This window comes from Megalopta genalis, chromosome 6, assembly GCF_051020955.1.
Source record: "Megalopta genalis isolate 19385.01 chromosome 6, iyMegGena1_principal, whole genome shotgun sequence".
Lineage (NCBI taxonomy): Eukaryota > Metazoa > Arthropoda > Insecta > Hymenoptera > Halictidae > Megalopta > Megalopta genalis.
This window is the reverse complement of record NC_135018.1, coordinates 15,217,382-15,240,331: the sequence shown is the minus strand read 5'-3', so window position 1 is coordinate 15,240,331 and position 22,950 is coordinate 15,217,382. Positions and strand designations below refer to the sequence as shown.

The window sequence follows — 22,950 nt, the reverse complement described above, 5'->3', positions numbered from 1 at the left end:
GGCATGTAGTAAAACCGATATCTTCGTGAGTCGGGCAAATGCCTGACACGCAAATCCAGAAACGCATGCTATTATAATGATCATTTCTAATACGAGGCGACTGACAAAGTAACTAGAAACTTAGATTTAATATTTGATGCACTCGAAACGATGAAACCGATTCCAGAAGCCGGTGAAAAAATATAGTATTGTTTTTCTATAGTATCGTAATATACTATTGTTGCTTTCTGGAGTTAAATAAGCTTCGAGTGCAAAGGGTTATATTCGCAAAATAAGAAATATATTCTTATATATATATATAAGAATATATTTCACGATTTGCGTGTCATTATATATATATATAAATGTAACAATCAATGGTAAACTTTCCGAAACGTTTCTCACATCGTTGTAATATGTATTTTGAAATGAAGTGTGAATTAAAATATGTATTTAAATGGAATTTATATATATAAATTAAATAAATCCATTTAAATACATATTTTAATTCACACTTCATTTCAAAATACATATTACAACGATGTGAGAAACGTTTCGGAAAGTTTACCATTGATATAATATAAATTCGTATTGATATATATATATATAATTGATATATAATTATTTATTATTATTTTATTACATTGATATATATATAAATTCCATTTAAATACATATTTTAATTCACACTTCATTTCAAAATACATATTACAACGATGTGAGAAACGTTTCGGAAAGTTTACCATTGATTGTTACATTTATGCTTTAGTGTGGAGATTATTTTTGCTTACGATACGATTCAGGAAACAAATTCAACGACCCGCGAATCGATTCGGATTACGTTTTACGGCAATTTTTCGGCGATTCGTCGTTCGAGTGCAAATAAATCTCGTTTGTCAGTCATCGTATCCGGAAGCATCGTTAAGTAAAAAACGTGTTCGTAATAGCGCGGGGTCTATAACTTGCCGATGGTAATGGAATTTAAATGGAGGATATTTTCTCGGTGTTTTGCCTGGTGAAATAGGGTGCTCTACTATGTGCTAGGGAGATCCGCGAGCAGCCTGGTACATAACACTGACCTACAAAGTGCCGCCTCCGTATGGGCGCCCCCGAGGTTCCACGTAACGCGCTTGTACAGAGCAATGAATAAGATATCGCGATCGATTCATTGGCTGACAACTTCGCTCCTGTCTTGTTAACAGGGACGAAGAGGAACGATGGTGAGTGTCGGCTCCGGGTACACGGCCCCGGTGTAAATTGACGGAACGTGATTTCGCTTTCCGAGAGTTTCATTCCGATCGTAAAAATGTACAATGAGGAGCATTAAAATTTGATTAAAATCTTTGGCCTTCGAAATGTTACACGGGCCGCTATAAAAACATGAGGTCCCTTCGTATAGCGACGAACGGAGGTTGCCGCTGATTTGGCAGCGGCGCCCATGGGCGACACCGGAGCGACACTGCACGGTGTTCGACTCACGAAAACCGGAAAAATTATTTCAGTCGTTTTTGGGAGAGCGAACTATAGGCTTAGAGATGAAACGATGTCAAAAAAAGTCACAGGATAATTAAATTTAGGAATAAACTCATAAATATTTATATAATATAATATATATAATATAATATAATGTAATATAATATAATATAATATAATATAATATAATATAATATAATATAATATAATATAATATAATATAATATAATATAATATAATATATAATATAATATAATATATATAATATAATATAATATATAATATAATATAATATATATATAATATAATAATATATAATATTATATAATATATATTTATAATACGTACAATATAGTTATAAATTGTATTAATTATACTAGATATTGAAAGAGGACGTTTTGAATATTTGGAAGCCGAGACGATATAAAACGAACGAACGAAAGAATTCTAACGTGAGATATTTTCAAATCGGTAAACGCAAATTGTTCCTCATTACGTTTTTAACGGAATGCTTTATGAATAATTACGATTTCCATAAAAGATCCGCGGTCTGATCATCGGTGTGCTAATGACACTTTAGGTTTTTGGTATAGTGTGCCAATTATGTGCTTCCATTTCGTACGGTGCTCTCTTATTGACGCTTCTGGACGTTTCCAGAGTAGGTCTAGATCAGGCTGCCCGCAAATGGAGTCCTTAACTAATAGAGGACAACGATAGCGGGACTCAAAGATTCTTGTAAGTGGCAGTTAACCCATTGGTGACCGTAAGCATGCCGGTACACTCTCCGACGTCTAGCCGCCTAGTAAGTGGTAGCCATATTAACTCAGTCGACGTGGACATAGCTCTATCAAAGAATTCCTTCGACCAAAAATTGGGCCAAATACTTCTCAAAAATACTTCTCATAAAAAAGTAACCAAAGAGTAAACTAGCCAGCAGACCTAGGTAAACATACTTGAAAAAGTATTAAAAGTAGTTAATGAAATTCTCTTATTTGTACGAAAAATAATATTTCGATATTTCGATATTAGCTCAGTCGACGAGGACATAGCTCTATCAAAGAATTCCTTCGACCAAAAATTGGGCCGAATATTTCTCAAAAATACTTCTCATAAAAAGATAACCAAAGAGTAAACTAGCCAGCAGACCTAGGTAAACATACTTGAGAAAGTATTAAAAGTAGTTAATGAAATGCTCTTGTTTGTACGAAAAATAATATTTCGATATTTCGATATTAGCTCAGTCGACGAGGACATAGCTCTATCAAAGAATTCCTTCGACCAAAAATTGGGCCGAACACATCTCAAAAATACTTCTCATAAAAAAGTAACCAAAGAGTAAACTAGCCAGCAGACCTAGGTAAACATACTTGAGAAAGTATTAAAAGTAGTTAATGAAATTCTCTTGTTTGTACGAAAAATAATATTTCGATATTTCGATATCAGCTCAGTCGACGAGGGCATAGCTCTATCAAAGAATTCCTTCGACCAAAAATTGGACCGAACACTTCTCAAAAATACTTCTCATAAAAAAGTAACCAAAGAGTAAACTAGCCAGCAGACCTAGGTAAACATACTTGAGAAAGTATTAAAAGTAGTTAATGAAATTCTCTTGTTTGTACGAAAAATAATATTTCAATATTTCGATATTAACTCAGTCGACGAAGACATAGCTCTATCAAAGAATTCCTTCGACCAAAAATTGGGCCGAACACTTCTCAAAAATACTTCTCATAAAAAAGTAACTAAAGAGTAAACTAGCCAGCAGACCTAGGTAAACATACTTGAAAAAGTATTAAAAGTAGTTAATGATATTCTCTTGTTTGTACGAAAAATAATATTTCGATATTTCGATATTAGCTCAGTCGACGAAGACATAGCTCTATCAAAGAATTCCTTCGACCAAAAATTGGGCCGAACACTTCTCAAAAATACTTCTCATAAAAAAGTAACTAAAGAGTAAACTAGCCAGCAGACCTAGGTAAACATACTTGAAAAAGTATTAAAAGTAGTTAATGATATTCTCTTGTTTGTACGAAAAATAATATTTCGATATTTCGATATTAGCTCAGTCGACGAAGACATAGCTCTATCAAAGAATTCCTTCGACCAAAAATTGGGCCGAACACTTCTCAAAAATACTTCTCATAAAAAAGTAACTAAAGAGTAAACTAGCCAGCAGACCTAGGTAAACATACTTGAAAAAGTATTAAAAGTAGTTAATGATATTCTCTTGTTTGTACGAAAAATAATATTTCGATATTTCGATATTAGCTCAGTCGACGAAGACATAGCTCTATCAAAGAATTCCTTCGACCAAAAATTGGGCCGAATATTTCTCAAAAATACTTCTCATAAAAAAGTAACCAAAGAGTAAACTAGCCAGCAGACCTAGGTAAACATACTTGAAAAAGTATTAAAAGTAGTTAATGAAATTCTCTTGTTTGTACGAAAAATAATATTTCAATATTTCGATATTAGCTCAGTCGACGAGGACATAGCTCTATCAAAGAATTCCTTCGTCCAAAAATTGGGCCGACTACACGGCGATCATTTTATTCGGGTCGCGTTTCGCGTACGCGATTTATCGAATTTATTCGATAATTTAATGTAACGTTTCGAATACATCAACCGGATTAGCACTCGGAAGATTTTTTCCGATGTATTGTACATACTTAACCAGCAACTCGATGCAAATTTTTGAAAAAATCGCGACTCTGCCGTACAAAGCTAAACTGAAGTAAAAATCATGATACCGCTGCGAAATTTTGCAGGATTTAATAAATAAAAGATTTCGTGCTTTTATTCGTGTGCGTTTTCCACGATCGCCTCATTATATATTCAAGAATAAATTATTAGGCAACATCGCCGAAGCTAAATTATTGTTCACCAATCAGACTTATACGTTAACAAGCTTTTTAACGACTGCGTCGTACCTAAAAGAAGCTTAACAACTTACTTCTAAACGACGATTCCAAAAAGACAACGCGGACTACGTCACGGTAGCGAACTTGTTGCTTAACGAATAAAATTCCTATCGCCATTGAAATATTGATCGAAAAGCCCTCGAACTGCTGATCTCCGAGCTGCTAAAAGAACGTTAACGCTCTTATAAAATGCTAAGATATCCTTAGCTACGAATTCTACAATTTATTAAACGTAATCTATAAAATCTAATTAACCCATTGTGAACGAGTTCTCCTGTTACTAAGAGAAATAAGGTACGTATCAAAGTCTCGACACTTAACTGAGAGAACAAAGGAGTCTGACAGACTCTGCTGTAATTATTATTGCTTGTTGCTTCTGTCATAAGTGGTTCTAGAAGTTATTACTAGACCGCGAATTTTATGCACTCGTAACGAAAATGTATTGATCGAATACAAAACAGTGGAAACATCAATACTGTTGGATCAGCTTTAAATTGTGAAAATAATTATGAAACGAAATAAATATCTACGTAGTCCCAGTTTCTTGTAAACAGCGCAGACTATTTTTATTTTGCATACAAATCCGCAGTCAAGTTATTACTTCGATTACCTCCCTCTCTCCTTGCCACCCTCTTGTTAAATGTGCAATACACGTCGTATTTAATTTTTACGTAAAAATTACCATTCTACGTAAAAATTATCATTCTATGTAAAAATGTTCATTCCGTTTAAAATGATTATCCTTTGTAAAAATTACCATTCCATGTAAAAATCAGTGAATTTTGAAACAATCCACTTTTTAAAAAGCATTTAATATTTGCAAAACTGACAATAAGATTTTGATAACAAGTACGCAACGAGGATTTTTAAGATCTCACGGCGGGATTCTTTCAAATATAATAACGAAATGAGAAAAAATTAAATTTCTTAAAAACTTCTCCCGCGCACAGTGAGTTTACGAATGTGCAAAGTGTGTGTGTGTGTGTGTGTGTGTGTGTGTGTGTGTGTGTGTGTGTGTGTGTGTGTGTGTGTGAATTTTCATTTCATGTAAAAATTATCTTTCTATATAAAGATTATCAATTATAAAATATCATATTAATGTCGTGAACAATATATTTGAATATATAGTTATCACACAAAACTCGGATGTCCGTAGTTAAATGTTAAAGAACCGGGAAAATTGACGATATATATCCTGAATCCTTTCGTTACGTATACAATCAAATTACATGCACGCAGCTTCTGGAACAAGATCTACAATTGCAATTCTCGTGGAACACGTCGGCATTCGTTCACGAAGGATTAATAATTTCCGAAAGCTGCGAAACAGTCCGCGGTAGGCAAAACGCGTGAACATGGGAGCAAGATCAGTCTAATAATATCTCTGTAGCCCGAGCGAATGGAAAATTGCCAAGCACAGTCGACGAATACGTTTCCATTCGGCGATACGAACGAATGCCGCGGATTCCGGAAAGATAGTGGCAAAGAGCCGACAATGCCGAGCGTTACAAGGGTGAATGTAACGAGGGGTAGCAACCGCAGCCGGCGGTTGTCCTTTTCCTGACAAGGTCGCCCGGCTATTGCTCGGCGAAGATGCACCGATGCATAGATTACAGGCTCGTACGTGATACTACGCAATTTCGGTGGAAACTGGTTTATTCTAATACAACGTCATTGCGCCTCACCAGACAAAATTAGTCCAGTCCCGGCGAATACCGGGAATTTACAGGGACTTCTGCCACCCCCGATCTCCGCTCGTGTATAATAAGTAACTTCATTCTTCCGGTATCGTTCGCTGTGCACATTCTTAACACACTATACGCGCGGAAAAGGTATTAATACCTTTTTTAAGAAATTTAATTTTCTCGAACGTCATTGTTATATTTGAAAGAATCCCTCTGTGAAATCCTAAAAATCCCCGACGCGTATCTGTTATCAAAATCTTATTGTCAGTTTTGCAAATATTAAATGTTTTTTAAAAAGCATATCTTTTCAACATTCGCCGATTTTCCTCCGTTAGACGTTGAGTAAAGCTCGATCTGTGACAAGCGGATATATATATAGTGTGTTAACATAAAAATTAATCAAGAATTAACTACGCGCTTCCAAGTGCCCATCGCTGTACTTTCTAGGAAAAGAAATTGTTTAGAGACAATTACGCGAAATGTAACGACGTAGTAGGTACGGTTTTTATCGTTCTAGAACGTGAAGGAAACGCTACGAATGCGGAACTCTCGATGCGCAGCGAAATATAATTAACGCCGCGAAGGAAAAGGAAAAATAATTCGCAGCGGAGTGTTCGAATTTCCGTAATTTGAAATTTTAACCCGATGGAAGCGCGAGAGCGGGCGAGACCGGCTCGCGCAAGTTCACTCGAAAGTTCACGGAAGAGAAAAATTAGTAACACAGATTAAAAGCGGAGACGCCGCTATCCTGCGACGCCGGGCGTCCTTAAAAAGCGCCCCTCGGCGCCGCGCGAGAATACGGACGCGACAAAAAAACCTCCCTTCTAGCAGCCACCCTAAAACCGACCTTCCTGAAAGGGGAGTTTCTCTCTCTCTCCCTCTCTCTCTCTCTCTCTCTCTCTCTCTCTCTTGTTCTCTTCTCTCTCTCCCTCTTTCACTCTCTCCGGCTCTTGTAATTTCCTAGCCGATGCTGCTTTACCGACATAGGGGACGCGATCCAAAAACTTTTCGTGGCACAACTACCCCATGACGTCACCCCATCACGACAGACAACCGGTTCGTATTACGGACATCGAATTCTCCCTGTTTTCCTTCTCCTTCGCGTAATTCTATTCGACGGACCTGTTCCGTTGTTGTTAATAAAATAATAAAATGCAAATGTTTATGTAATTTGTGCTTTTTTATTAATAATAATATAATGATATATTATTATTATATAATTATTATATAATATTATATTAAAATATTATATATTATATTATATATTAATATTATATATAAGTATTTTATATAATATTATAGTATATAATATATAGTATTTTAATAATATTAACATAGTATTAAGATAATATAGTATAATATAATTATAGTATATTAATAATATTAATAAAATACTTATTATATATTTGTAAAATCAATTAAGTATTTCCAACAGCATTTCATTTAATACAGAAATAAATTACTATTTCAAACGAAGTATAATATATGTAACGAAGTTGAGAGAAACAGTATTTACAAACATTTGTATTTCTCTGTTGAAATATTTTTAGCCAGCGCTGCTATAGCCGGGAACCTTGAAAAAGGGAAAGCGAATTTCACTGGGCGGGACGTAAGTTTGTTTTGGGCGTTGTTTTGTTCGTGGTGTGATCGCACGCATTAGGGTCAGTAGGGTGCGCACCAGTTTCTGTCACCGTCTTGATTCATTACGCAGAGGAATCCCCGATTCGTGACTCGAGGTCGTTACCACGAAAACCTGCCCGGCAGTTTTGATGAATTATTAGTTCTTTCTTTTTTTCATTAATGCTGATTCCGGCTCGCGCCATGAATACGAAATGCGGCCGCTTCGGCGACGAGTACACGCGTGTACGGATAATTGATTAAACGTGTTTTCGTTCGAAAGAAACTTCGCCCGGTTTCATCGGAGCGATATCGCGTTATATATACGCATACGTGCACGCATACATACATACGTACACACATAGATCCTACGAAATAATGGTAGAAACTTCGCGTACTTGTAGCACGCGGTAAAACAAACGGCGAAGATTTTTCGAACACGTGAAAAATCGATAGCCTCTATTATGTCGCGGGCCGCCATTAGCTCTGTAATATAATGGAATATAGAATGCGGATTTTAGGCATTTATGGTGTTCGTCGTTAGGCTGGCTACGGGGAAATGTGAATGTTACCCGCGGCTCTACGATATTTATATTCTACTTCGTACTTCGTTAAAACGCCGATGGAACGTTTACAGCTTGATCGCATTAACATTAGTTTGAAACGTGTGGCCAGGAAATGCGAGGATCGACTATGTACTCCAAAACGTCGATAACGATGTCCCTTCGTTACACAGAAAATCTGTAATCCTACCAAGAAAAGTATAAACATAATTTTGCATACATTCCCGAACTTCACCGTACGCTCTTTGGTTACCGTAATAGTTTCAACTGTTTATAGTCCTCACGCTACAAGACGACACCGTTGTGTTTACATTCCCCCTCTTACTAGCTGCCCCACTGCCGCAGCTATCGGTCGCTAGTGACCGGCCAATAGCGACCGATAGCTGCGGCAGTGGGGCGGCTAGTAAGAGGGGGAATGTAAACACAACGGTGTCGTCTTGTAGCGTGAAGACTATTCAAATTCACGCAAGTAGTTGTAGACTACTATTATGATTAATTACTAAAATTAGTAGTTAATTTTAATTTTATTATTTTTATATTTTTCACAGCTCGCGACCCATTTTTCAGACACTGTGCCGTTACTTCGGTTACTGTTTACTATTTTACAACTTAGTTTTCCCCTTCTTTTTATGAACCTTTACCTCTGTATTTTTATTTTAACAATAGTATTACTTGTATATCTGGTAATCTTTCATTTATTACATTTCCCGTACAATACATACTCATTATATCTGTTATATATTTATTATATATGCCACATTATTTCTTACTTTTTGTATTATATTATCAAATGAGGTACAATGAAAAAGCGATTGGAGTCGGGCTATCACATATTATTTTATACTTTATATTTTTCTTTGCCGTTTTTATTTTTTATTTTTATATTGGTTGTTGACAATATTAATAGACTAATTTAAAATTTGATAAATGATATTTCTTACTTATATTAATGTCATCTTTTGTTAAAATTCCCTTATTTATATTACGCAATTGATTATTAAAGACTCGTGTCGGGGCTCCTGTATTTCGCTCAATGATTTTGGCTTTTTATTTTTTCATTTGGCTGATTGTTATTTTTATCGTACTCGTGCGACGGCTATAGAAAATCTCTGCTTTTATGTAACAAAGGATCTTTGATCTGCGCATACACGAATAAAATTATTATTACCATTACTATTAATAAAGTTCTACGAGAGATAAGAGAAGGATAAAAGGACAACGGAGGTAAACATAAACAACTGGAATTAGCAAAGAGATATACGATGTACGGAAAAAATAATCTGCAGTTTAGGGACTTAATCCTGAAACAAACCGCGCGCTCATATGCCTCTTTTTGTTAGTTGCAAACATTTCGACGCGAGACAATAAAACTTGTTGCCGCAATGTGGAAAATGTCGATGTTCGGAGACTGCATATTGTAAACGTTTTGGTAATCGATTAACACGGATGTGTTCGAATCGTATTCATTGACAACGCGTGCGCGCGGGCGCTGTTCCTCGGCCGTTCGACACGCTGCGCTACACGTTTTGCAAAATTTTTTCGCGCGCCCGAACAGTCGCGTTTAACGGGATTATTTGCGGCAGGGTCAAGAGCAGATCGCAGATTTTCAAATTCCGCGGCCGGCCGCAATCGAATTTCGACGATCTCCGTTACGCCGATCGATTTTACGAGCCGATTTGTTATCGTAAATTCGCATTAAATCCGCCGATAATATTCGGATCAAATATTTCCCTGCCGGCGCGGCGGGCGCGGGCGGCCGCGGCGGCGATGTCGGAACGCATAAATCTGAAATTTACTTTTAATCTGGAAGAAAAAAAATTGCGGTTCTCCGTCATACTTAACCGCGGCGATTTTTTTGCCGAATACCAACCCCGACCCGCGGGCGTTTTCTTTCGCAACTTCCGAACGAGGCGCGGTAATTATAGTCGCAAAAGTCAACTTAATTAAAGACCAAGCAACTGTTTCGGTTCACATGAGAAAACGGGATCCTTCCGAATAACAAACTGGCGATGTCCCTTAAATTCCTAATCGATACCATCTCGCCAGTCCGTTCTCTTGCGCTTTAAATTTTTTACGACGACCCGGTCAATATTTGCGATACGACCGGGGATTCTAGTGATTTTACGCCCCCTTGCAATTCGAAACCGAAGAGCAAGTGTTATTGTTCTTTCGAGCGCAAGAAACGGCCTCGAAATAGTCGCCCTTTATTAAGCTGACGCGGGGTGCAATGGCGCGCGAAAAATGTTTGTAAAACAACAACGGAGATTCTGCCGCCATTTCGACGTGGCAGAACCGACGATCGAGAATTCGTATCTTCGCCGAGCATTTGTTTGTGCAAATTAACCGGCGCGAAGGTTGGCGCGCTCGTTGGCGCACGCGGAACACATTTTCAAAAGTGTGATCCACTCGACAGCGGATTTTATGCATTTACGTGAAATACCGAGCTACGAAGACGTTGCAAGAATTTAAAGATATTGTTGCAAACAATACATTGCGATTATTGATACAGGAAAGCCTTTTCCAACTATCTCATATTTCTCACGATTAACTTTACTTAGCACAATTTTTATTTCGCGTACAGATCCGCGGTCTAGTAATCAGTTTCACGTTGACACGACACAAGCAAACACAACGTAGGAGAACCAATAATAGGAAATTTATGACATCGGTCGATTTCTGCTTTTGCAAATGAACTTACGCAAATATGAATTTCGATGAAGCACGGCGAGTTTACACCCACGTACAAGAGACACGAAGGAACGAGGATTAGTGTTCGTTCGCGCACAAAAACATTTTCAAAGCAGTCACTTTCACGTTGATATAAAATCTAAAAATAAACGATCATAACGCAGGAGAACCAATAACAGTGAGTTTATGACATCGGTCGATTTCTTCGTTTGCAGATCAATCTTCGTAAACGTGAATTTAGATGAAGCATACCGTATATTACAGCTGCGTACATGTGGGAACAGTAATTTCTCCCTAATTCGCGCTCAAATCGCGCACGACAATGGACAATCTGAGAAAAGATTTCTCAGTTTTTTTATAGTTGTTAACAATCGGTAACTATAAAAACGAGCCGCAAGGCTCAAATAATCGTAGTTTTTCTTTTAATATAATAATAATAATCGTATCTCCACTTCCGAAATTGTTCATTTCTGTTTACAGGCTGAAGGGAGAATTAGGAAGAATTTACTGTACTCGTTTTTCAGTTTCTTTTCGAATGAATCTTGCAGTAGGAATATGCGATTGTTCAATAGCACACCTATAACGGTCTAGAAACGTTGCGTAAAAAATTTTGTTCCGCCTATCGATTAAAATATGTTTCTCGAACCGGGTATTAATTATAGATTTATCTGACCTATAAAGTAGCAACGCGACCGTCGCTTCAATAAAATATCAGGGGTAAATCAAATAATAAATAATCAAGCAGAATTAATGCCGATCTAATAATACAGGCCGCAAAATAATTATACGGAACATTTCCAAACTATTCTGCTGCATTTTCCCAATGGATTCGAATAATTGCACGCAAGATCCGACGAAAACAAGCCGAACGTATATAAAAGGAACAATATCTGATCGTGCATCGATTAAGATTCCATGAATAAATTACTAATAAAAAGTAATACAATCTCGTTTGATTTGCTCTATTGCTAAACGATGAAATCTCGAGCAAAAGGAAGAAATGTAAGCGCGATAAAAATAATTTCTAGATGATAATAATAATAATAATAAAGCAATAGAAGGATATCCAAATCAGAAAACTAATAATAATAACAGTGATGACGAAACAAAAATAGCGATCGTTAACATTTTATCTAGTGGAAATCTATTAATAGGCTCCTGAAGCTCTTCGTCGTATCAAAGAGGTGCTTTGAAGTCTTCTTTTAAATAACAATATCGAAAGATATTTTTAAACCGCATTGCTTGAGGTGGCTTGGGGGCGAGTGAAATTGCAATCGCTCCAACATAATTTACTCGAATGAAACCTTACGCAAACCTGCCGCAAGAACTTTTGCGATTCGTAAAAACAACGAAGTTATACATATAATTAGCAAGAGAAACTTCAAACGCGTTTTTCTCGAAACCATGTTTTCTGATGCGACTGACGCGATATCTCAAGATCCACTTACCCGGTCGTCTTCGAATTTGGACACAATCTTCGATAAACTCGTCGCTGTCGCATTTACCATAATTATCAAAGAATGTTTTCTAATCGTTTCGTGTGTCGCGGCAGTACATTTTCGTTGCACTCTTGTTCCGTATAATTCATGCGGATGATTTTTATTTCGCATAAGCGTCCGGAGTCCGCTAATGAGATAATGCTTTCGACGATTGTTGCATTTAGAGGTTTCCTAAAACCAACGTTGTGTACAGAATCACGATCGAATCACACGAGAAATTATTATCACAAGGTAATTCAATTACATTATAAAACAATCAAATTGTAATTCGTAATTCAGATCTGCGTTCAATTAAATTACAATGCAATTCGTAATTGCCATTCGAGAACAAGTACACAGTGCTAAGTAATTAAAATACATTAATTTAATTAACTACGATGTGATCGAATCAAAATTACGAATAACAGTGCAATTGAAGTAAAATTACGAATTGCGATGTAATTGAAGTGAAGTTACGACATACGCGGGAAAAATGTATCTCATTTCATCTAAGTTCCGGACTGCAATTTGCAAAGTTTGTATTACAATTACATTGTATCACAATTGCATTGTATTTCGATTGCATTATATTTGAATTACGCTCGTGATTAAGATAATTGTCAATTAAATTAACAGAAATATTTGAATTATATAAATAAATTACAACGTAGTTGAATCACTTTGTTGTTGAAACACAATGTAATTAAATTGCAAGATTGAATTACAATGTAATTTAGTAAGTCAGTGAGATACTGTCTTCGATGAGTGTCAGAATTAAGAATTTAATTTCAGTGTAATTTAATTTAATTTCAGTGTAATTTAATTTAATTTAATTTAATTTAATTTAATTTAATTTATTTATATATACGGCTGTGCACCCATTTTTACAATAACAGTAACAACAATATATCTTGCTTTGACCTAATCTAACATAACCTGACATAACCTGGCATAATCTTTATAAAGACCTGTTTTAAGTTTTGTCACACTGGCTGCAAATATGTCTAGCTTATCGCTATTGTCGTTAACGAACAGAAAGTGAAAGTGAAATTGAAATTAAAATTTCGTCTTAACCTTAACTTAACGGGATCCAAAAGAATGGGCCATCCGCAGGACTGCCCATGGTTTTCTGTTGATGTCCGATTGCACGCTGCGGATTCTTTTCACCTGCGACAGCCCAGGACGGGGAACCAGCCCCGGCGGAAGGCTTAAATATGCTTCGGTATACACGTGAAATATCTTTTGGGTCGTAGCTTAGGGTCGGGGACACAAAGTTTCGACTCCGGCAATTCCACAGGCTAAAGGAATTTCCAAGGCCCCTTCGGGATAATGGGCCATGGGCCACGGACCGAAGGTTCAGACCTGTTTGAACTCGGCTCCGAACTTATAGCATAGGCTACGACCGACGCTAGGCGACCGCCTCCCGAAGTAAACTCGACCCCTGTGTGCTTCAGGTAGATCGAAGACAATTTAGCCGAGCTTGGGATTCGTTCGACCACGAAATCGCGATTCTCCGCCGAAAAATTAACGAAGCTCGCCTCTGTCCGCCGTGGAGCCAAACTTGACGGAAAGAGACGTGTATTCGTTAACGAAATGATTTTTGCCGCGTGAATGTACACGTGCTCTCGCGGAGCAACTTCTTTATGATCGGGCCGAGCGATCTGAATTTTTGTTGTCATGTTAGACGAATTAGTTTACAATGGTTGAGAATATTGTTTCCAAACATTCCAATTGGTAAGCATGATAAATGAATTAAAAAATGATGTACCTTCAACTTTGTTATTCGAGCCTACATTATGAAAAATGCATTTTGTAAATCTCGGTTATTTATATACATTATTTATTCACATTGACCAATAAATCAGTCCTTCTGCAATTTCAAAAGAAATTTAAAATATTTAAGAACTGTTTAAACTGTTTAAACTGTTTAAACTGTTTAAACTGTTTAAACTATTTAAACTATTTAAACTATTTAAACTATTTAAACTGTTTAAACTGTTTAAACTATTTAAACTATTTAAACTATTTAAACTATTTAAACTATTTAAACTATTTAAACTATTTAAACTATTTAAACTATTTAAACTGTTTAAACTATTTAAACTATTTCTCAAAGAAATTTAAACCATTTCAAACAAACAAATACTTTCACAAGGCATTTGTCTAACTTCTACAACATCGGTGCCACTTTAACACACCCGGCAATTAATGTTTCCCTAATTATCGTAAAATATATGTCCAATAAGACAAATCCGTTTCCCAGAACGAAATCACGAAAATCGATGAATATTTTTTTAACTCGTGTATGAAATATCGGTTTCGCCAGAGTCCGCTTTTTGACCGAGCAGCAAGAAATGATGAAAGAGAATTCGCTTGAACCGGAAAGGCCGATCTACTTTCTCGTTTTGCGGTACGTCACTTTTCGCCTGGAATCATAATGAATTTCCCCTCGATTTTAATTCTAACAGAAGGTAGAAATTTGGTAACGCAGTGGAACGACGGCGCTGTTTAACCGAAGATCAAAGTTCGCGTCGTGGAAAGACGTGGTCTCCTTTTAAAGGGTCATGGGGTTACATTAAAGTTGACGTCGTGTTGCGAGCCCTTCTCGCCCTACCTACACACTTACGTCGGAAAAGTAGACAAACAGAACGAAGGAAGATTGACCTGTGCAACCGAGTGCTGTGATAGCAAGTTAATAACGACGACCGGAGTTCCTTGAAACTTGCACTCTGCGCGTAGCAAGGAGTGGTCAAATCTTCGAGGACGAAAATAATAATTAATGTTACTAGAATTATTTCATTCAATTTTTCACGAGTCCAAAAATTCACTACGCTCGTAGGATTTCGTATGCGCGAAACTTGGCGCGCTCTACTGGAAAATCAATATGGTCTACAGCGCTACCATCTACAAATCCATTGTTTCATAATAATAACGAGGCCGCAGATTTTTACGCAAAATAAAAATTATCTGCATCGAATGCAAAAAATAGAAACCGAGTAGCAACTTTATTCTTCCTTTAATTAGCTTAATAGGTGATGAGAAAAATACACTAACGTTTTAAAGTGCTTCTAATTTTTACACTATTTTAAAGTCTAGTAATAACAGTGAAATTATTTTCATCGGTATTCTAATAAAGAGACTGCTAATTTTATACGTTCGTAGCCAAAATGAATAGCTGAAGTATCAAACTGTGAAGACACAAACAGTGTTTAATAATATCGTAACACTATTTCGAACTCATCAAAATTATTAAGAGAAACAATTTATTTTTATACAATCGCCTCGGAAAATTTGTTATTTCGCACAAGGATCCGCAGTCTAATAATAAACCGATCGATAGAAGATAAGTTTTCTCAAAGATTTCTTAAGAAATATTGCAATCTTGAATAATATAAATCAATAATTTCTCTTCGAAACAAAATGATTCTGAATATAAAAAAAAGCATTATCAAAATTACTGTTTTCTACTCGGTGTGTGAAAATCCAAGCGGATGCACAACCCCGAAGCTCTGCGAACCAGAGAACAAAGTGAATTTGTTGCATTTACAAAAGTTTCTACCAATTTAGTCTTGACTAACGACGTATGCTGCAACTCAAAAGCCCTGTTAACTAATTGCAGCACTATTGCTGAAGCTTTATGATTGAAAGTCGATGAATCACGATGGAAATTCATTTTCTCCTCCGACTGGCACGGTGGACTGGAAATTTCTGGAACCAAAATTGTTTTAACGTTGTATCAAGGTTTAAGGTTATGTTTTAGTAGGTCGTTGAATTCGTCACGATACCACCTGGAATATCATCGAGTCAGAAATTTGTATTAACATTAAAAAAATCGAGGTGACCATCATTTTTACAAAAAAAAGATAATATTTGCAGAAAACTGAATACTGACCAACTTTTGTTGGAAACTTTTTACAAGCTCATCGGAAATGTCGAAAAATGTGAAAAATCACGGTTCGTTTTTAAATAAAATACGAATCACATTTTTCGAGACAATATAATTAATTAATACTATTAATATATTGTATACCGTATTTATACGTATACATGTGCTACTAGTATGTATATAGTAATATACATAGTACATGTATGTATACAAATACTGTTGGTATCTATTTGTTAAAAATATCGTACACGCGAAGGTTGCTAGAGGTTGTCCCTAACATTCATATCCTCTTCTTAGCAATTGTTTAATAATAATTTCATATAAAAAAAAAAGATCCGATGCTTATGAGTCTTAACACATTTCTTAAAACCGTTCTCAAATTTCGAATTGTTATAAATTGTACGTTAGTTGTATATGGATTAAAAAATGGATCGCAACCAGATTAAATACACTAAATATATTGCCAATATGCATATACAAAACCATCATTAAAACCCGTCTTCTAATATACTAATAATTAATATGCGAAACATTTAATTTTACTTTCAATTTTGTATTTAGAACATATCTGATCATAGAATCATCTAAAACGAATATAAAATAATATTTTTAACTTGGCTATGCTGCAAAAGTTTATCGCATTGTGGCAAGAAAATGTTGTGTAGTATATGAGCCGTTTATTTTGAAAGTGACATAAGTCACTTTACCGTAATGAAAAGTGGCAATTCTTTAATGTTTATACGAAATTACTTATACTGAGAAAAATATCAATATCCTGAGATAACAAGTACAAGTAAATCTCCTCGAAAGTTAGCATCCATATTTTGAAACGGTGTTAAAACGCAAACCCTTAAATATATCGACTTAAAAACAAAGTGACTTACGCCACTTTCGAAATAAACGGCTCATATTGAACTTGAAAAATTGCGTTCGTACACAGAGAGCGGGTTTCCAGGCCACAGCCGACTGGACGTGGCAATCGGATCGCCGCGAATTTTCGCGAGAAGAAAACCCTCGCCGGAAGAGACGCATTAGCAATTAACCTCGCGACGCGGGTCGCGCGAGCGGCCGCGCAAGATACGAGCTTTTGAGTTAATTAAGTGAATATTAAATCCCGTCGTAGTAGATTCGTCGAAATTCTCTAACATAAACGCGAGCCCGCGTTTCCCGGCGTTACAGGAATTCCGCCGGGCCATGGGAACCACTCTTGCGCGCAAACATTTTCAGATTGAATTCGCGGGGGAGTAGATCATTAACGTAATTATAAAATCAGTGGCGGATCCGTCGTAATCTTTTCGCCGGCAGGACCGTCACGTTCGACGATGGGACCCGTGACAGACGCGTTACAGTCATCGGGGAACGTCATCCGGAACTTTGTTACCCCATATTTGCCGTAGAGGCGAACACGTAGACTCCTTCGACGCCCGCCCGAAAACGGAACGTCGAAATCCCAATTAAATTTGCAATTCAACTTGTCATCGACGGCACGTACGAATTTGTCGGGAATGACTCGGAACCGTTCGCGTTTAATTGCGAACTTATATGATCATCGTTCGTCGCTCGCTTCTAATCCCGGCGTACGTTTCCCGACTCTTTTCAATTCGTTTCGTAAATGCAGGGCCGTGTAACGTTACAATAACTAGACCGCGGATCTTTGTGCGAGACAAGAACTTTCTGCGTCGACTGTAACAGACAGATTCGACTGTCTGTCTTCGATCCCTTCTGTAATGATTTCATCGAGTTGAAAATATGATACATCGATTTTCTTTTGTCCGGTTTTTTGAAATTGTTCCTATTCGTTTTTGTCGTAAATGTCTAATAATAACTATAATCTACAAAATAATTCATTTCTTCTAAATCGAAACAAGATTTGTTTCTTTTTCTTTCTGTTGTCAAAATGTTAAAACGAATGGAAACACGCAAGATATAAAATTGTTTTTTCCTTTTTTTTTGTTCTTGGTAGATCCTTTCTCGCACAAGAAACAAAAATTGTTTCTTTTGTACATCCTTTTTTCAGGTAAGCTTGATTTTTCGTTTTCAAAGAAGAAATTTAGGAAGCCTTTTGTCTTCCCGTTACATTAACTATTTGCCGTTGCGTTAATTTGCTACCGACGATGAAGCAGAGATAGAGAAACAAAGATATTGTTGAGCAAGATTACTCTCTATTGAATTCTACTGTAATAATTTAGCGCTACAAATCTATTGTAACCGCCTACCTAGAACAATCGACCGGGTAAACAGCGAGACCTACCAAAGTTGCTCAAAGTACAGTAATGTTCCAACTAAAATTGGGAATTTGTTCCACTGAACGTTTGCTGGACAAGGACAGCGAACCGAATGTAGACTGTGAGCAAGATAGATCAATAGCCGCGCGGATGAGACGGATAGTACTAATCCGAAGTTACACTTCAAAACACGGCGGTAGTGCTACAAAAAATTAGAGGCTGTCGTGGCCGGAGTAATAACTGAATGGTAAAACAGAAAACTTAATGATAAGGAAGACACACAGATCTTTGCTTTCGAATGTTGCAAATTCCGTATCCGTGTGCTGCTGTGCATACTATTCATTTGCGAACTAAACTTAAATGAATTTTCATTTCACGAAAATTGAGTATACCGATTACTTTGCTAATTTATTGGCTATCCGCCTACGTGGTAACATAAAGTGTGTAGTACGATTCTGTAAAAGAAGCTGATTTACATTCTCTGAAGTTTTAATTCTGCCTCTCCACAAAAAGGAAACCTAGAACAATATAACAGTCACGGCATATACAAAAATTCTGTAAGAATTACTAAAATGCATTTAGGATAGAAAAAATCATAATGCTCCAGGTTCTACTGCAGTACTAATTGCTACTTTAACGCTTAAGTGAGCTATTGGCATCACTGCAGCCCTATCCAAACCTGTGCCAACAATTATTTAATTTATACAGCAACGTGAAGACATAGGTGAACTTGTATTATCTTATGGCTAGCCTGCGGATCCCTAAGTAAAATAACCCAAAATTCATTTCTCGACTTAACGCTTTATTCACCGCAAGCCTTATAATGGAATCTTGATTATTTTCATTTCTAATAAAAATATCAGAAGAAATTGTTGCATTAAGTTCGTCCAAATAATTTGTTGAATTATGGACAAAATTTTCATCTATTTAGAACGGTTTATTAAGAAATTTTCACTGTTCATCTTTGATTTTGAAAATACCGTTAGACCTTCTATATTGTGAGAGAAATTCGAAACAGATTAAACAAATACTTTCACAACGTGTTAATTGTGCAATTAACATAGACCCCACGTCTGCGAAAGCATTATAATATTTCAACGTCTGTGGTTACCGGTTAAGGACCCTTCGGTTGCTACACCGCTTTTAAGAGATCATCGAGTCATCATCGGTGACTTAATTAATTTCTAAAGATAATGGACCATCGAGCACGATGGTGAGTTCGTTCTCATGTCACGGAGAACGTCGTCTGCCGGTATTTATACGACGATCGTCGTTTACCGGGCGACGTGTACCTCAGACGGAGAGGAGGAATGCGCGCAGTTGCAGCGAAAAACACTGCAAGGACGCACGCCGGATGCTCATCCGTACACGCTGGCCGACATTCAACAAGTGACTGACACTGATGTCGCGCGAACGACATCCTGCATCCTCTACCCTGCGAGTCTTCGGGGTTGGAGAGGGAGAAGCCGAGGGGGGCAGGCCGATCGTTTTGTTCAAAGGTCAAGATCACGTGAAAAATGTTGTATGTTGCTCGGCCGTTTCGACGCGTCCAGACGAACGATGTAACGACCGGCGGGCAGTAAAACGCAGCCGCTACCGAACCACGTTTTATGTAATCACGACGTCTGCGAAGGAAACTTTACCGCATCCGTAAAACCTAACGGACGCCTCGGCATGCTTCCCGGTTTTTCCCGCGGCGTTTTTCCGAAAAAATCGACGCCAACGCGCAGACCGGAAGCGTCGGCGCACGGTGCTAATTCGCATAACGCGCCTCTACGTGTTCGCAAAAATAAATGTTATCCAACGCGTTACCGTTGACACGGGAATACGGCTTGAAATTTGATCACGTTTGGGACTTTATTTTTTGTAAATCATAAAGCGTTTCTTCGAGAGACTTTAGAAATGATTTTGTACGTGCTAATTTTTCCATTGGAAAATGCGCGGTAAAGCTTGATATGCACGAGGCGCATATTGCGTTCATTAATTTTTGTCAGAGACGTAAGAAACAATGATATTTTTAATTTTCATGCTGTTGCGGTGTCCTCGATTTGTGCGGAGAAATTCGATTTTTTCAGCCGGTTGTGTGTGTGTATTACTCTGTTAATTCATCGATATAGAATTTATCAGCTGGGAAGAAGCAAGGGAAGAGAGAATGGAAAAAAAATATATCCGTCGTGGATTTCAATAACAGAGCGAAAACGCGGGCGCAATAACGCGATGCGACGGGGTTTAATAATTTACCAATTGAAAGTGCAATTACTCACCGCGCTCGCCAATAATTTCAAGTGACTGAAGGGCCCGCGAGACACAGAGTATCTCAAGGGTTAATCCTGCCGATAACGTTGCGGAGATTTCCAGCCGATCGATCATCGGCTGGTTACGCCAATGCAGCTACCCTATAAAACCACCAAAAATTAACGCGAAGCGATAATTGCCGCACCTATTCCTCGAAATGCACACGACCATTCTCGCGCGAGTGCTTCTTGCGTTCCACGGAGCTCGCGAACGAGCTGGTAAAGTGTACTAGCAACAACGATACGAAACAACGTCGTTATTTTTGCCACTTGCTGCTCGAACCGTTGATAGAAGTGCATTTATTAGGGTACCGTACAAAATCAGTTCGGTGGCAAATATGAAACATGTTCTAATTCCACGAATTAAGTTGCGTTTCGCTGCACTCGTTCTCGTTTTTAAATAATAAAGGTTATGTCAAGGCTACTAATATATAGCTATATATATAATATAATATATATAATATAGTATATAATATATATAATATAATATAATATATAATATAATATATATAAATATAGCTATATATAGCTATATATAGCTAGCTACTATATATAACTTAAGGCTACTAACTATTAATAATAAAGGCTACTTTCATTCACCACGTTGGAGAAGCCACATTTTAAACAAATCAAGTAACGAATGCAATTGTACTTACTTACGACCCGATACGATGACATCTGATTCGAACTAAATTTAATTAGGCTACGTGTTTCGTTTCATCGGGTGTCAGGTGACCTCGTCCTTCCGTGTTCGCATTATTGGACAATTGGACAACGCTATTTATCATAATCCCGCATTTACCATTTCGCGAAATTATGGATACGCTGCGAATAAAACGCTTATAGACTATACTAAAATAAGGCTATTTAGAAAATATGTTACCGAAAACGTAATATTGCAATCTATTGTCCGTTGTTGTCAACGCACGACCAATATTTAGAACCAGTGTCCTAAGTCACACTGTGGAGATAGATGTTTCAGTAATGTTACGCAAAACGAAATCATCATTCTATTACTCTGCAGTTAAATCGAAAACCATTTGAAGCTATATAAAATATTTTCTTCCTACAGACAGCGGACTCGGCACACTGTGTCTTCACACTTTGACACGCGAAGTACAACCACTTCGGTTAATAAGCAAAGGTTTATCGGTTAAAGGTTTATTATCGAAAATGCTTGAAATGGCAAACAATGCCGGAATTTATATACCTTGTTTCAAATTCGCGAACAACGGAATTGTTTTGCCATGATCCATTTCCAATTAAAAGTTCGGGAACGTACTTGACTGCGCCTTATTCTGGGATCGTCATTAATTATAAATTGAGCTCGGGCCGAATTAATTGTAAGAAAGGATCACGTGGTAGATCGCAAGTTAAAATAGACTATTGTTACTAAACGCAGCGCGTGTGCAAACATTTTCTAAGTTGCCCAATGGAAAACGTGAGATTGTTCCGAGAACGATCTTACAACGTTCTAACCTCGAATCGCGGCCGTTCACTTGCGCGCGCGCGCCATCACCGAGCGATGGCGCTCTTTTCGCAAGGCAACAAGGCTCTCGCGACGCAGCACAGCATCGACAACGAGAATTGAATTTGCTTCGCGACACGATCGCCTTGTGCGTCATTTGCTCCGGGAACTTGATATGCTTGGCTAAATTTAAAGAATCGCCTAATAACCATGCCATGGGAACACCGAACGGCTCCGTGGAACACGTTTGATATTATATCGAGCAGCAGCTTCGTTTCCGGAGATTGCCGTAATGGCAGCGCATGCTGCACGGGGCCCATAGGCGCGTAAATATCAGCACGAATGAGCGGCAACGAGCGAAGGAAAGGATCGTAGCCTGTGCTCGTCTCAAAGCCGGCACGGCGAGAAAGGGACAGAGAGAGATCGAGAAGGAAACTAGTGACAAAGAACGAAAAAGAGAAAGAGAGGCTAGCAAATAGGAAAAGAGAGAAAGAAGCAAGGGGCCGTCATAATTCCTTGAATTGAACGGCGGGTTATTCTCCACCAAGGTTAGCGACGCAGAGGATGAACGAAGCAGGCAGGCAGAGGCAGGCAGGGCCAAATAAGCGGGCTAGCAACCTAGCGGACAGACTAGCATGCAAGCAAGTAAGCAAACGAGCAAGGCAGGCAA

At 37.6% G+C, this 22,950-nt stretch overlaps 1 long non-coding RNA gene across 2 annotated transcripts in view; it reads right to left on the bottom strand.

Moving 5' to 3' along the window:
* Positions 1 to 22,409, bottom strand: part of LOC117219282 (uncharacterized) — a 359,703-nt gene extending 337,294 nt beyond the window's left edge. Inside the window, exons 1-3 of one of the 2 annotated variants that reach the window (XR_004489983.2) lie at positions 22,023 to 22,409; positions 21,469 to 21,637; positions 20,783 to 20,914 (exon numbers count right to left, since the gene is read on the bottom strand). This is a non-coding gene — a long non-coding RNA (uncharacterized LOC117219282). The remainder of the gene's footprint in view (positions 1 to 20,782; positions 20,915 to 21,468; positions 21,638 to 22,022) is intronic. The other variant, XR_004489986.2, reaches the window with a different exon arrangement.
* Positions 22,410 to 22,950: the final 541 nt, after the last annotated feature.